The sequence below is a fragment of the Mustela putorius genome, unplaced genomic scaffold (genome assembly GCF_011764305.1).
Source record: "Mustela putorius furo isolate JIRA1106 unplaced genomic scaffold, ASM1176430v1.1 tig00000228_pilon_pilon_pilon, whole genome shotgun sequence".
NCBI lineage: Eukaryota > Metazoa > Chordata > Mammalia > Carnivora > Mustelidae > Mustela > Mustela putorius.
The window spans coordinates 12,486,577-12,501,239 of record NW_025421322.1 but is presented as its reverse complement, the minus strand read 5'-3'; the positions used below and the strand labels follow the sequence as shown (position 1 = coordinate 12,501,239).

Below are 14,663 nucleotides of genomic sequence, written 5' to 3'. Positions count from 1 at the left end.
CATTCACGTGAGGTAGCTGTCAGGCCTGCACGCGCTCCGCCTTCCTCTGGATCCTAATTCAGTATCTCTGAATCCTGGGCCACTTGTGTGTATTTAACTCCATGAAGAAAGGCCCTGTTTTCTGCAGATACCTACACCATCAAGGTCAGATGCAATAGGAAATGACACAGGTTTCGGTCTTTCCTTGTGGATTCTAGATCATATTCATGGATTCCAACTTTTCTTGCGTTCCCCTACTTTATCCTTATCTTCCCTCCCTGGGAATGACTGCCTAATGACTGGACTTGAAGCTCTAACATAAGATGCAAAGATAAAAACCCTGCAGAGACCACTTAACCAGCTGCCACTATTGCAGAAGCTCTAATACATAGACCTTGAGGTGCATGGGTGGCTTAGTTGGGTAAGCATCCAAACCTTGATTTTGGCTCAGGTCATGATCTCAGGGTTGTGAGATCAAGCCCCGAATCAGGCTCTACACTGGGCGTGGAGCCTACTTAAGATTCTCTCTCTCCCTTTCCTCTGAACCGCCCTATTCTCTCTCTCTTTCAATAAGTAAGTAAGCGAATAAATAAATAAATAAATAAATAAATGCAGAATGGGCCAATTTGTACTGAAAAATCCAAAATAGAATATAAACAGACAGAAGTAGAAAAGGAGTCTTGTATGTCATTCTTGATTTGTTAATTAATTCAACAAATATTTATTGGGTGATACATAAATGTCAGACACTGTGCAATGTTCTAAGTTAAAATGATGGCTTCTTGTCAACCTGGTACCAGTTCTAGGTACTGGTGATATAGCAATGAACAAAGCAAATATCCCTGTCATCATAGAGCTTACATTCTGGTTAGTTGAGGCGACCAATAGACATATAAATAAAGCAAATATGTTTATATCAGATCATAATGAGTAAAATAGAGAAGAGACACATAGAGACAGTAACTCCCTTCATTAATGGCAAGGATTTAGAGAAAATGTAGGCCAAGTGCCTGACCCAGAATAGTCCTTCTGTAAACTGGGGTTTTTGTTTTTTGTTTTTTGTTTTGTTTTTATTTTGTTTTTTATATTTTATTTATTTATTTGACATATGGAGATCACAAGTAGGCAGAGAAGCAGGCAGAGAGAGAGGAGGAAGCAGGCTCTCTGCTGAGCAGGGAGCCCGATCCCAGGACTCTGGGACCATGACCTGAGCCAAAGGCAGGGGCTTTAACCTAATGAGCCACCCAGGCGCCTCTGTAAACTGGGGTTTTTATTGTTTTCTTTAGGACTGTGACAGAGGGATTAAAAAAGGGAGAGAGAAGATGTGACGAAAACCCATGAAAAGGAATCAGAACTCAGTAACTTATTATGCTTGTTACTTAAGAGAGGGTGCATTAATGGGATATGAATTCTAATCTCCAGAATGCAAAGAACTTAAAGAAAATAAAGAAATGGTTCTCCATATTAGTAAGAGAGTAAAAGAAAAGCTACATTAATTAGGAGAATCAAACAAGATAAAGCAGTCTGGAATGTAGCAGAGAAATGTGGAAATGAACGTGAGGAAGAACATGAACCGTCCATAAGACAAAGCCCAGGGTACACTGCTGAACTTGAATCTCTGAAGCACACCAATAGGAAATTTAAACAGGTGAAAATGGACAGCCTGAGTCACGTTTGTTTGGAGGACTCAACTCTAGGCCTGTATAGCTCCATGATCTTCTGATTCTGGGATGATGCTTCTGCAGGTACAGGAACTGGACTATGAAGATCAGGATAACCTGGGTCGTGGTGGGACTCAGCTGAATCATGGGTCACTGTGGCTAATGGCCATGTACGCTTCCCCGCAGCCACTGCTCACTCCTTAAATGCCATCCTCATCTGCCCTTAATGATTAAATACACAAGGTAGAAGAAAATGAAAAGATCTCATTACTTTCTTTAAGGCATTTTTGTTTCTCCAATGAAGAACACTGAGTAGCAGGTACCATGTTGTTGAGAGTGTTAAAGGAGAAGCTTGGCAACTAAAAAAGCCACGTAAGATATGATGGGCTTCGTTTCAGCATGCGTCGTATAAATAGTAGCACTTTTAATGATTGTACCCAGCAGTACATTACTAATCATCTCCCCTGTGGGTGAAAGGTGACTCACACTGCAGAATTTGGGAGAGACTAAGGAGAGGATGGGAGAGCAGGGACAGGGGGACAGGACTTGAAGGTGTGTGTTTGGAGGGTGTTGTGTTAAATGGTCACCATGGTCTCACCTGACCACAGTGTAGCTGGTGGAGATATCCTCAAATATACCCACATTTGGGCATCTGGGTGGCTCAGTTGCTTAAGCGACTGCCTTCAGCTCAGATCATAATCCTGGAGTGCCAGGATCAAGTCCCACATCAGACTCCCCACTCAGTGGGGAGTCTCCTTCTCCCTCTGACCTTCCCTGCTCTCATGCTTGCTTTCTCATTTTCTCTCTCTCATATAAACAAATAAAATCTTAAAAAAATATATATATACCCACATATTTACTGAATTACATGGAAAACAATGCTTCAGTTTTCTAATGGAGTAAATAGTGACGATTTGGCAACATTTCTTTGAAGACGACAATCTTTTGGTTTGGAGCACCGGAGAAGCACATTATTAACACAAATATTCAAAATAGTGGGCACTGAGATAGAGACAGAAGCTATTTTTGTTGACCCTGGTATGTGCCTGAAATGTTAAAAAGTCCTGATGTCCTATTTGTGAAGAGAAGTTATTAAAGACTAAGCATATCCGAAATCTGGAAATGATTTGGGATTAAGGTTTTCAACAGCAGATCATAGATGAAGCTTATAAGGAAATGAATGCATAGAAAGGTCAGGCCCCTTTCCTAAATTAAAGGCAGAGAATAAACACAATGTTCTCTAGGATAGCCTTGCTTGACCCATGACCCAGGATCTCTTCCCTCAAAGCATTTGTAATGCTCCTTGAGAAGATAAACATGGTTGCCCTCAGTGCAGAGTCTGCTTAAGATTCTCCTTCTCCCTCTGACCCTCCCCCCACCCCCACTCTCCCACACTTTATCTATCTCTCGTAAATAAATAAATAAATAAATAAATAAGTTTTTAAAACAACAACAACAAGAATCCAAGGTGGTAGGTACTATTATTATTTGAGTTCTATAAATGCACAGATTTGGGCACCACGAGACCACTCATCTGGCTCAAGGTCACAAAGCTTGTAAAGGGATGAGCCGAAGTCTATTTTCTGAATCTGAGTGTACATAAGCATATTGTGTAGTTATGAAGAAATGCGTTATCCCAGAAAAATAGTATCTGTAGAACTATATGTGAAAATGCTCACTGATGAAAGAAGAACTTAAGATGCTCTTTTCTTATGAATTCTTTTTGACCTAAGAAGGCATTTGAACTACAAAAGTTAAAGGGAGGGTTTGGAAACTCCCACAGCAGAAAATATTGGAATACTAGAAGAGATGTGAATTTTTATTGTTGATTAGACATAAAATGGAGTTGTTTGTGGATATGTTTAGACATGAAATGTCTACACAAAAGAACTAAAACTTCATATATAATACCTCACTTTTTAACTTCTAAATTTTAGTAACCACCACGGACAGACAGGCTACCTCATATCATTTAGCAACTTCTGTACTAAATTTTAAGATCAGATGAGAAAACATGTGCAACTCTTCATTAAGACTCTGTGTGCATGACCATTATGAGGATAGCCTTGACAGCAGTCCTTAGGTAACAAAGAACAATATTACAATTTCGTTTTATTAATGAGAACCTTGAATGTTGGGACTGATTTGCCAAAGTCACAGAGAGAGTGGAAGGCAAAATCCTTACTTTCGGGGCACCTGGGTGGCTCAGTGTGTTAAGCCTCTGCCTTCGGCTCAGGTCATGGTCCCAGGGTCCTGGAATGGAGCCCCACATCGGGCTCTCTGCTCAGCGGGGAGCCTGCTTCCTCCTGTCTCTCTGTCTGCCTCTCTGCCTACTTGTGATCTCTGTTTGTCAAATAAATAAATAAAATCTTAAAAAAAAAAAACCACCCCGTATTTTCTTGAAACCAGCAATTCTGAGTCCCAAGTACAGTGCTATTTTCACTATGCTTATTTAATGATTTTGGATAATTTTTTAATAAGTTTCTATTTTTATTTTAGAGAGAGAGAGAGAGCGCATAAGTGTATGGAGGAGGGGCTGAAGGAGAGGGAGAAAATCCTCAAGCAGACTCCCTACTGAGCATGAAGCTTGACATGGGCTCGATCCCAGGACCCTGAGATCATTACCTGTGCTGAAATCAAGAGTCAGACACTTAACTGACTCAGCCACCTGGATGCCTCGTGGTTTGGGATATTTTAAAGACAACTGCAATATATTTGTCCAATATGAATAAAGTGTCCTGGTTTGTCCAGGATCAAAGGAGTTCTCTGGACATAGGACTTTCAGTGCTTACATCTAGAAAGTCCCCAGACAACTGGCACTAGTGGGTTTCCATCTGTAAATCTAATTGTTTGTAGGATTTAAAAGAAAGCAAAACAACAGTTGTTGGTTTTAATGGCCATGTGTTTACATTGGGGGGAAAAACACGTGAAAAGATTGCATGCCATTGGGTGGGTTGTCACCAAGACTGAATTAAAAAATAAATGAAAATATTTATTACTCACATTAAAAGCTGAAGAAAATAAACATGGCAAAGTGTGAACGCTCCTCTTTCAACTCAGTACAAACATGTAATATAAAGTGCAGGAGCACAGAAAAGCTTCGAGTGGAGGGAAGTTAGTGATCAGTGATGTTTGAAATATTGTTTATGGACAGATGGGATATTTTTCTCTGAGTAATTTATGAGAATCTGATGAAGGTTGGAGCAAAGATCCTGTTTTTCACAATTAAACTGAACTTGCCAATGGTAGAGTTGAGTTGACTCTTGAAGTAGAGTAGAGTTGACTCTTGAACAACTTGGGAGCTAAGGGCACCAACCTCTGTGCACTTGCCCTGGAAATATCCATAACTTTTGACTCCCCTCAAACTTAACTAGTAATAGTGTACTGTTGACCAGAAGCCTTGCTAATAACATAAACAGGCAGTTAATACATATTTTGTATGTCATATGTATTATACACTGTATTCTTACCATAAAGTAAGCTGGAGAAAAGAAAATGTTAATAAGAAAGCCATAAGGAAAATCCATATATAGAACTACAATAAAAAAAAATCTGTAAGTGTACCTGTGCAGTTCAAATCCATATTGTTTTAAGGATCAACTGTATAAGGGTATGGAAGAGGAGAATTCAACTAACTACTTCTTCAAAATATTTAAAATAGCTAACATTTTCTGAAAACCTACTCTGTTCCAGGCACTGGCGTTCCACAGTTAATCCTCACCACGACTCTGAGAAGGGGACACTGCTATTACCCATTACAGATATGGAGAAGCGAAGCATATTCAATATGCCCAAGTCTATGGCAAAGCTATGATACAAATCCAACCAAAATGGCTCCGGAGTCCATGTTTCTAACGTCTATGCTGCATCTAGTTAAGGCATGACAGGCAGTGGTACTTCTGTTTACTTATAGCTCTCACTTTGAAATCATTTCCAAATGCATGGGAGATAAAGTATCTGGGAAGAGTCATAAGGAGGAAGAGCTGTTGGAGAATTAGGGGTGTAGCTGGGTAGAATTCCCGACAGACGCATTATGAACAGGAGTCTTGGAGGCCTCGTTCTCCCCTTCTCCTCCTGTTCTCATCCAGCAGACGTCCCTTCAGTGGCCATCTCTGAGCATTCTTGGCTCTTATGTTGTTTGAATACCTAAGGAAGACCAGCAGAAAAGGAAATCTATGGAGGAATTTCATCACAAGTCCTGTCCTTACCCCAGTTTCCCTGAGGAAATCTGTGGTTCATTCTGTACCTTATTTCTTTTTCTTTCTTTCTTTCTTTCTTTCTTTCTTTCTTTCTTTCTTTCTTTCTTTCTTTCTTTCTTCTTTTTTTTAATTAACTTATAATGTATTATCAGCTCCAGGGGTACAGATCTGTGAATCTGTAAATCTGTGAATTTACACACTTCATAGCACATACCTTCCCCAATGCCCATAACCCCACCACCCTCTCCCTCCACCCCCCGCAACCCCATTTGTTTTGTGTCTTACTTCTTTTTTATTTTTATTTTTATTTTTATTTATTTTTCTAAAAAGATTTTATTTATTTATTTGACACAGAGAGAGAGATCACAAGTAGGCAGAAGAGCACACAGAGAGAGAGAGCGAGGGGGAAGCAGGCTCCTTGCTGAGCAGAGAGCCCGATGCAGGGCTTGACCCCAGGACCCTGAGATCATGACCTGAGCCGAAGGCAGAGGCTTAACCCACTGAGCCACCCAGGTGCCCCCTTATTTCTTTTTTAAATAGAATTTTGTTGAGGCAGATTTTCCATAATTGGAATCCGGGAGGGGATTATAGTTAATTTTTTTATTGCGATAGCAATATTTTTGGAGAAAGTTTCTTGTAGAAATGTTTCACATTCAAGGTGGCTGTGAGAGGATGTTCTCTGCCTCTGTAATTATATCGGCAGCCACAGATTTCAGGTTTTTGTATATAGAACAATATTTAAATGTGAAACCATAGTAAACAGAATATATTCACTCTGGGTCTCTTCTGTCCAGAGTACTTTACACAAGCTTTTCTACAGGCTAGGTTATTCCAGACTTTTCCCCATGACAATGAAGCATCCCTTTTATTCTGAAGGAAAGACAAGGACTGATGTATAAGCATGAGGAATAAAGTTGCTACATGTCCCAAGTCCCTTTCTGCGTGTTTCAAAAGGCTCATGTAGGATTGGCTCTTTGTGGGTAGAGAAGAAAAAGCAGAGGCTTTGGAGTTAGACTTCAATTCAAATCCTGGATATTCCTCTTCTTAGCTCTGTCATGGGTCAAGTTTGTCATCCTCTTTCCATATCAGGAAAACAGAGGTGCTAAAACCAACCTCTCTAACTCATAGAAATGTGAGAATTAAACTACATCATGGAACCAAAACCTTAATAGACAATAGACAAATAGACAAATAGACACATATTTATTACATAGACTCCTGTGGAGTTTCCTAAAAGCCTTAGGCTTCCTTATGGGCAAAATTGAGCAAAAAATGATTATTATTAGTAGGGACAAGTTTGTCAGAATTTCCCCTACATCTGGACTTCAAATCTGTCAGCTTACACAAACATCGATTTCCATGTGTAGTTCCATCCTTTGCTAGATGCTGCTTTGCTGAAAGAAAACATCGTGCTATGGATTTCATTCAAATAGGCTTTGGTGCTTATGCTACTCATGTGATTGCAAGTCTAGCAGAATCCTTGAATTTTAATCACTTCTTATGAGCTGGTCAGGAAACATTCCCACATGTGTGCTACACGAGCTGGCAGAATTAACATCCTAGTAATTAAGAATTAAGGCTGACACATTTAAACATTTCTTACAGTTTAACTATGAGCTCATAGGTTAAATTGAATAGATGGGGACACTTGGAAATTTATGTTCTTCAACATTTTTCACACGTGTATCTGAACAAGACAATAGGGATCTAAGAACAATAGGGAAGGAAAATCCCTTTATTTCCTAGTGCACTTTATTTTTTTTTAAAAGATTTTATTATTTATTTGACAGAAAGAGAGAGAGATCACAATTAGGCAGAGAGGCAGGCAGAGAGAGAGAGAGAGAGGCGGAAGCAGGCTCCCTGCTGAGCAGAGAGCCCAATGCGGGGCTGGATCCCAGGACCCCGAGATCATGACTGAGCCAAAGGCAGAGGCTTAACCCACTGAGCCACCCAGGCAACCTCCTAGTGTACTTCAAAATTAATATGGTTATCCTGAAGTATTCAGATGGATATGCTGGACCTCACATGCACTTGTATTCCCAATTATGTGAACCGCCTGGAAGAACTCCCAAAGTACCAACATTATACATCATTCAGATCTCTTCCTTCTAAGAGAGGTAGAGAATTCTGAAGGCAATTACAAGAAACTGAATAATGGTTGCCCTTTAGATCCCATCTCTCCAATGTTCCCATTTCTTCACTTTCATTCTTGTCCTTTTACATCTTCATTAGAGGCATTTATTATAATTGGACATTTCTAATTGAAATAAAGTTCTCAGAAGTTATTGCTGCAAGCACAAGAAAGAAAATGTTAATTTTCAAATTGATTAACAGTATTTTTAAATTACAGAATGATTTTCCAAATTTCCTAACCATGAAAACTCAGATAAAGTCACCAAAATTGGGGAAAATTATAAATACAGTATGTGTTTTAAATCTTGCATGTGCTTATACTCACAATGATAGACTGTTTATTGATACCCTGATAAATGGAAATTGATAAAGAAAAAGTAGTTTGATGTTTTATTAGCTAGATATTATGATATGCTAGGGAATGTTTACCCAGTCTATAGACAGGGTAAGAATTTACTGAACAAAGTTATGATGCCAATGATTGAACCAAGCAGGGACTGGACTCAGAATTACATTTCTAACTTTCACATCTTATAAATCCCTTTATACTCAACTCTTGCTAGTCTGGTCTATTTTCAGTTGCTGGAACTTCTGATATTCTCCCTGATTTTTTTTTTTTTCATATGCTGTTCACTCTGCTTAGAACATTCTTTCCTATCCACTGAAACAGCCACATTCCCTGGCTAGTACTTTCATGCGTCTATTGTTCATTCATCCATTTATACATTTGATGTCAAGTGCAATCCAGCGCTAGTTCAGGTGGGAGAAGGATTTCGTCATAAGCAAGACACTCACGGCTTCTCTGCTGGAGGGATTTGGAGCTCTGGCAGAAGGAGGTTTCTCCATCCCATTCCCTTCCTGTGTTTCTTCTCAGCTTTGTCACAGATGGGGACTGTTAGCCTAATAACTTTGACATTAAAAAGAAAGACAGTCAATCGTCACAGACAAAGGTTTATTTACTTTATAGGTTAACTTACCCAAGAGATCTCTAATGACCAACACCTCCAAGAGTCCACCATAATCTTCCCATCAAGGAGCCAGGAACAAGGCCATTCCTGCTTTGACCTTCAGGGCAGCACTAGCTCTGTGGAGCAGGAATCCGAGGAATCCTAGTGGCCAAGGAGTGAAAAGCCCGAACCGTAAGAGAATAGAGGCAAATCCTGATATTCATTGGTTCTCTAAGTTAGAAGTCTCTCCTAAGAGTTACCAGGGCATTCTGCTCTCACTATTATCTATTACAATCATTTTTCCTTTTTGCTCATTTTCCCCACTAACCTCTAAGATCCCTCATAAGCTTTGCATCCTCAGAGTCTATCCCATAGACTCTGCTATGTGTCTAGCGCATAGCAGACACTCAGTAAATGTCTGTTTAATGAATGAATGAGCCAGAACAACCAGCAGCTATGGTAGTGAAAGCGGCCCATGGGGAACTACTCATCCAGGTCATCGTGTGCCTAGTGTTGACCTGAGTTCTCTGCTGTACAGTCCTATGCTGTGACTCTGGAAATACACTATCATGTTACTGTCTGACAAATGGTAATGTGGTGTGTGTGTCTAACTTCAGGTCCTAAAAGTATTCCAATTCCACTTCTAGTGATTGGTCATTCATTTAAGGTTGAGAGAAAAGAGACAGGAAAACATGTCTGTTCGAAATGCCCTGTAGTCCACAGTGCAGTCTGTTCACTGCTGGCACAGAGAAAATCAAGTGGAACTTAGACACAGCACACTTGGGTTTAAGATCCTGTCACTTCATGGGTAGAAAACCACAAGAATATATATTCACTGCTCTGAGTCTCAGTGTCATTTGTGATCCCAGGGTAAAAATACTAGCTCTCTGATTTGTCCTCTAGAGGTCTACACCACTGGGGTGCCTGGGTGGCTCAGTTGGTTAAGCAACTGCCTTCAGCTCAGGTCATGATCCTGGAGCCCCAGGATCAAGTCCCACATCAGGCTCCCTGCTCAACAGGGAGTCTGCTTCTCCCTCTGATCATACCCCCTTTCATGCTCTCTCTCTCAAAAAAATAAATAAAATCTTAAAAAAAAGAGAGGTTTACCCACTTTATGGTTCTCAACAATCAGATTTTGGTTTTACTGATATTCTGCATTGGTTTTTCTGTTTTCTATTTCATTGATTTCTAGTCCTATCTTTTTTTCCTCCTTTTAAAGATTTTGTTTATTTATTTGAAAGAGAGAGAGCATGAGCAGGGATGGGAAGAGGGAGAAGCACACCCCTATTGGACTCAATCCCAGGACCCTGCAATCATGACCTGAGTTGAAGTCAAGACACTTAACCGACTGAGCCACCCAGGCACCCCTACTCTTATCTTTATAGTCTCCTTCCTTATTTGTGATTTGGGTTTGATTTGCTCTTCTTTTTCTATTTTTTTTAATGTAGAAATAAATCATTGACTTTAGACAATTCTTCTTCTCAGTAACAAAAAGAAGATGGTACCTGTGAAGTCAACAAAGACATTGTTGAAGTGTATTTGTCAGCACGCCCATAAAACCATTAGTAGATAATTGATTGAATGTTTTAAAACATTTTTCTAACAAGTTTTCTGGGATATTATTTTGGCTAGGTTAAAAACAACTAGCCCAAAGTTGTCCATCAATAATAACTCCTTATTTTAAAATGGGAGTCTAGGTACTAAAGAAACTACGAGGGACTGGGAAAAATACTGAGCTCCAGAGGTATGCCGGTTATGGCTCAAGGATCTGTTTAGTGGATCTGCCATCTCTTTTGTGGCTGTGGTTTCACTGGAGCAGAGGCACACCCATTCCTTTTAGAACAGTCTATACCTTCCCCATGACAGCTGCAGAGCTGAGTGGTTGTGACAAAGACTTACTGCTCCACAATGTCTAAAATAATCACTCTCTGTCCCTTTACAGAAAAAGTTTACTGACTATAGCATTACTGCCCCAGCTGCTTTATCTGTGAAATAGGAATGATAGCCCCCACTTCCCAGAGCTGTTGCCAAGACACTTACTTTGGGATATTTGTGTGAACACCTTTGGTAAGTTGCTTAGCATATAGCCATTGTGCAAGTAATTCTTGTTCAGTTGGAATCTAAAATTCTCACCTACACCCAATGGTTGATTTAAAACCATTTTCTTTTTAACCTTGTATTTATAAGGTGAAACACTTGTGTGTCACAAAGTAATATTCTGCATTTTCCTTTTTAAAAACACTGCTATTTGCTTGTCATCATGACTCTGCCAAATGATATAATCTTTACCCATCTTTATGATAAAAAATTAAAATAACCAGAGATTTGTAATAATGTGGTTGACGCAGTGCTGAACTCCACAGACTTTATGCAAATAGAAAAGAGAGAGAATATTTCTGAGTTTTTAAATGGTAAAAATCTAATTCTCATTATACAACAGCAAACAAAAAGCCTATAGTAGAAGTCTAGATCATTGGTTGTTTTTTCTTGAATGATATTGTTAAAGATACATTATTATTATTATTATTATTATTATTATTATTTGCTTCAGTGTTTTCTTAGAAATACATTGCATGGAAACTAAAATGATAATTTGGAAAGACACAGGGGTATTCTTCATAAGGGACTGTTCGGCAGCAGCATGCTGTGTGTACTGTAATTCTTACCTAGTCACGCTGATTACAGCAGGTAGGTAAATAAGGAGAGGCAAGTCACCAGCAGCTATTTCCTCCTTGCAGAACTGATTTTATTAAATTTCTCTCTACTAAGATCACCAGCCTATACTGAGGTAAAATATAAGTACATTAGTAAGCACATCCTGTCTGATCTTAGGACAATAATCATATTCATCCTGATAAATTGATGTTCTGTGTTATACACCCTGTGGTTGAGGAATTGATCAGGCTTCCCCTTGCCGGTGAACTTGATGGAATGCTGGGGGCCAAATCAGTCACTTAGCTGTAGCAACTGTGTGGATTTTTATGATGTACGTTTTACCATCATTCCTAGTTATGTTTTAGGTCGTTTCTTCCCTTTCCTCTGCTTTTATTTATGCTATCTAAGTATTTTATGTAATTTTGCAAGCCACATTCAATCTTTTATGCAATAAGATTGGATATAAATAGATAGGCAATAGGGAAGTGGAGAGGTAATTTCCAGTAAAATGCTAATACGTCTTTTGGTTCTCTCCTTGAAATATCTTATAAATAACACAGCAAAATAACTCCCAGCTTACCACTTGATAAATCTTATAATTTAAAGAGAAATATGTAGACGATGCGGGAGTCATAGGCTGGGACCAGGCTCATTGTGCAGAGGTGATGCCCGGGTTCCCACCCAGGATTGTGCAGTGGTGGCCACATCGGCAGTCCGAGCACCCCCACAGTCCCTGAGCCAGAGGGAAAGTGAAGAACGAAATTGCTGCCATTTTCTTTCTCACCGGGCGAGTTCGAAAATGGTAACTTTGGCGGGGGGTAGGGAAGGCAGTTGAGAGATTTGCTGAGAAATTGACTCTTATACTTCCAGAAAAACAGAAAGATCAGTGGTACCCAGAAAAACCATCAAAAGGACAGGCTTGCAGAGGCATTCGTGTCGATGTTCCAGAGCAGATCCTGAGGTTCTGGAAGCCTGTGTGAACAGGGGCACCTGGTCCATGGACCCGGGTTTGCCAAAGGAGCTCACTCGGTGCCGGGCGCCTTGGGAGGTGTGCTGCCAGTGGGGACGGAGAGAAAAACAATGTGTTCGCTGGTGCCAGCTTTGAAAATGATGATGAGAGGGGCGCCTGGGTGGCTCAGTTGGTTAAGCGTACGCCTTTGGCTCATGTCATGATCCCACAGTCCAGGGCTCAAGTCCCGCATCGGGCTCCTTGTTAAGCGGGGAGCCTGCTTCTCCCTCTCCCTCTGCTGCTCCCACTCTCTGTCTCTGTATCTCTCTCTCTCTGTCCGATAAATAAATAAAATCCTAAAAAGAAAAAAGAAAGAAAAAAGAAATGAAAATGAGGATGAGAATAAGGAGGACATCTCTATAAAAGCTACCAGGGGGCGCCTGGGTGGCTCAGTGGGTTAAGCTGCTGCCTTTGGCTCAGGTCATGATCTCAGGGGATCGAGTCCTGCATCGGGCTCTCTGCTCAGCGGGGAGCCTGCTTCCTCCTCTCTCTCTGCCTGCCTCTCTACCTACTTGTGATCTATCTCTGTCAAATAAATAAATAAAATCTTTAAAAAAAAAAAAGCTACCAGGGCCCTTGACAGCGTTGCTTCTGATTTTTATTCAGGATCCTCTTCTTCAGAGGAAGAAACAAGTAAGGAAGTAGAAGGGAAACCCAACTGGGGGACGGCAGCCCCAAGCCCAGGGTACCAGGTTTCCAAAGTGACAATCCTACCTCCTCCAAGGTGGCACCCTTTGCCCAGAAAGAAGCCAGGAATGTGTCCAGGGAATGGCCATCAGCATCACTACCCTTCTCCTAGTCTATCTGGTTATCCAAACCAGGGAAGGAAGAATAAACCCTATCACCCAAATCCAGTTACTTCCTCCCAGAATGCACTGTGACGGGAATCACTGGGTTGACCCTCACATCTTAGCACTCCGCGAGTTCCTTTTGATTCTCCGTTGGCATTAGTGTTGAGAGAAGGTAGAACAAGCCTGACCACATATTAAAAGCTAAATGTTCATATTTCATAGTGGTAAAGTTAGATGGACCAAACCATCGCACTTATTTTTATAAAGAATTTATTGACAATCATCATTCTTAAATATATATATAGGCACTTTAAATATATTGATATAGTTTGGGAAACTTGAAGTACTTGAGTTTTTAACGTTGCCTTGAGTATTTATAGATTGTGCATCAACTCTGTGGGTTATGAGAACGTTGTAGCAGCAGGCGATCTATTCTAGTATATTTGAGCGTTTCCTTTATGGAAGGTCTGTAAGTTATTTATACACAAGGAAATCTCTTTTATGTCATTGTTTAGAAGAATTGAGTGAATTATGTTGCAAATAAAAAGTAGTGTGAGGCAAAATAAATAAATAAAAAGTAAATAAAGAAATATAGAAATATAGAAATAAAAATACAGAAATATTTGGTTCTATTAGTCATCTGGTTCCCTACACCGTACAAAAAGATTAAAATAATTTTGGCTGCAACCAACCCACTGTCTTTTCTAAGGTAAGCCTGTGATTTAAATGTCAAATTTTCCTTTAAATATCAAAAAGAAGGAATGCTTATGGTTTGTATTCAAACTACCCAGGCACACTAATTTAATTTGCTTGATAAGGATTATTGGAATCGGTTGCATTTTAAAAAGCTATGTAAGTGGAACTATAAAGAAATATTTTTAATTCATGACAATCGTATATCATTAATTAAACCAAGTAGGTATTTGTTGAGCAATGTCTATGTGTCAAATACTGTTTGCAGGACTGTGGATATAGCACTGAACAAGACAACACTCTTCCCTTGTGATGCTTTTTAAGAACAGCTAGATCATAGTAGAGGGATCTAGGAGTTGAGAAACATGGAACAAATTTGTAGTAACTTATCTTATTTTTTTTAAAAATTTTATTTATTTATTTGACACAGAGAGAGAGATCATAAGTAGGCAGAGAGAGAGGGGGAAGCAGGCTCCCCACTGAGCAGAGAGCCCGATGTGGGGCTTGATCCAAGGACCTTGGGATCATGACCTGAGCTGAAGGCAGAGGCCTCAACCTACTGAGCCACCCAGATGCCCCTTACTGCTGAAAGTGTA

At 39.9% G+C, this 14,663-nt stretch overlaps 1 pseudogene; it reads left to right on the top strand.

The window, feature by feature from the left end:
• The first annotated feature begins 1,712 nt into the window (after positions 1 to 1,712).
• LOC101682457 lies at positions 1,713 to 13,646 on the top strand (annotated as a pseudogene).
• Positions 13,647 to 14,663: the final 1,017 nt, after the last annotated feature.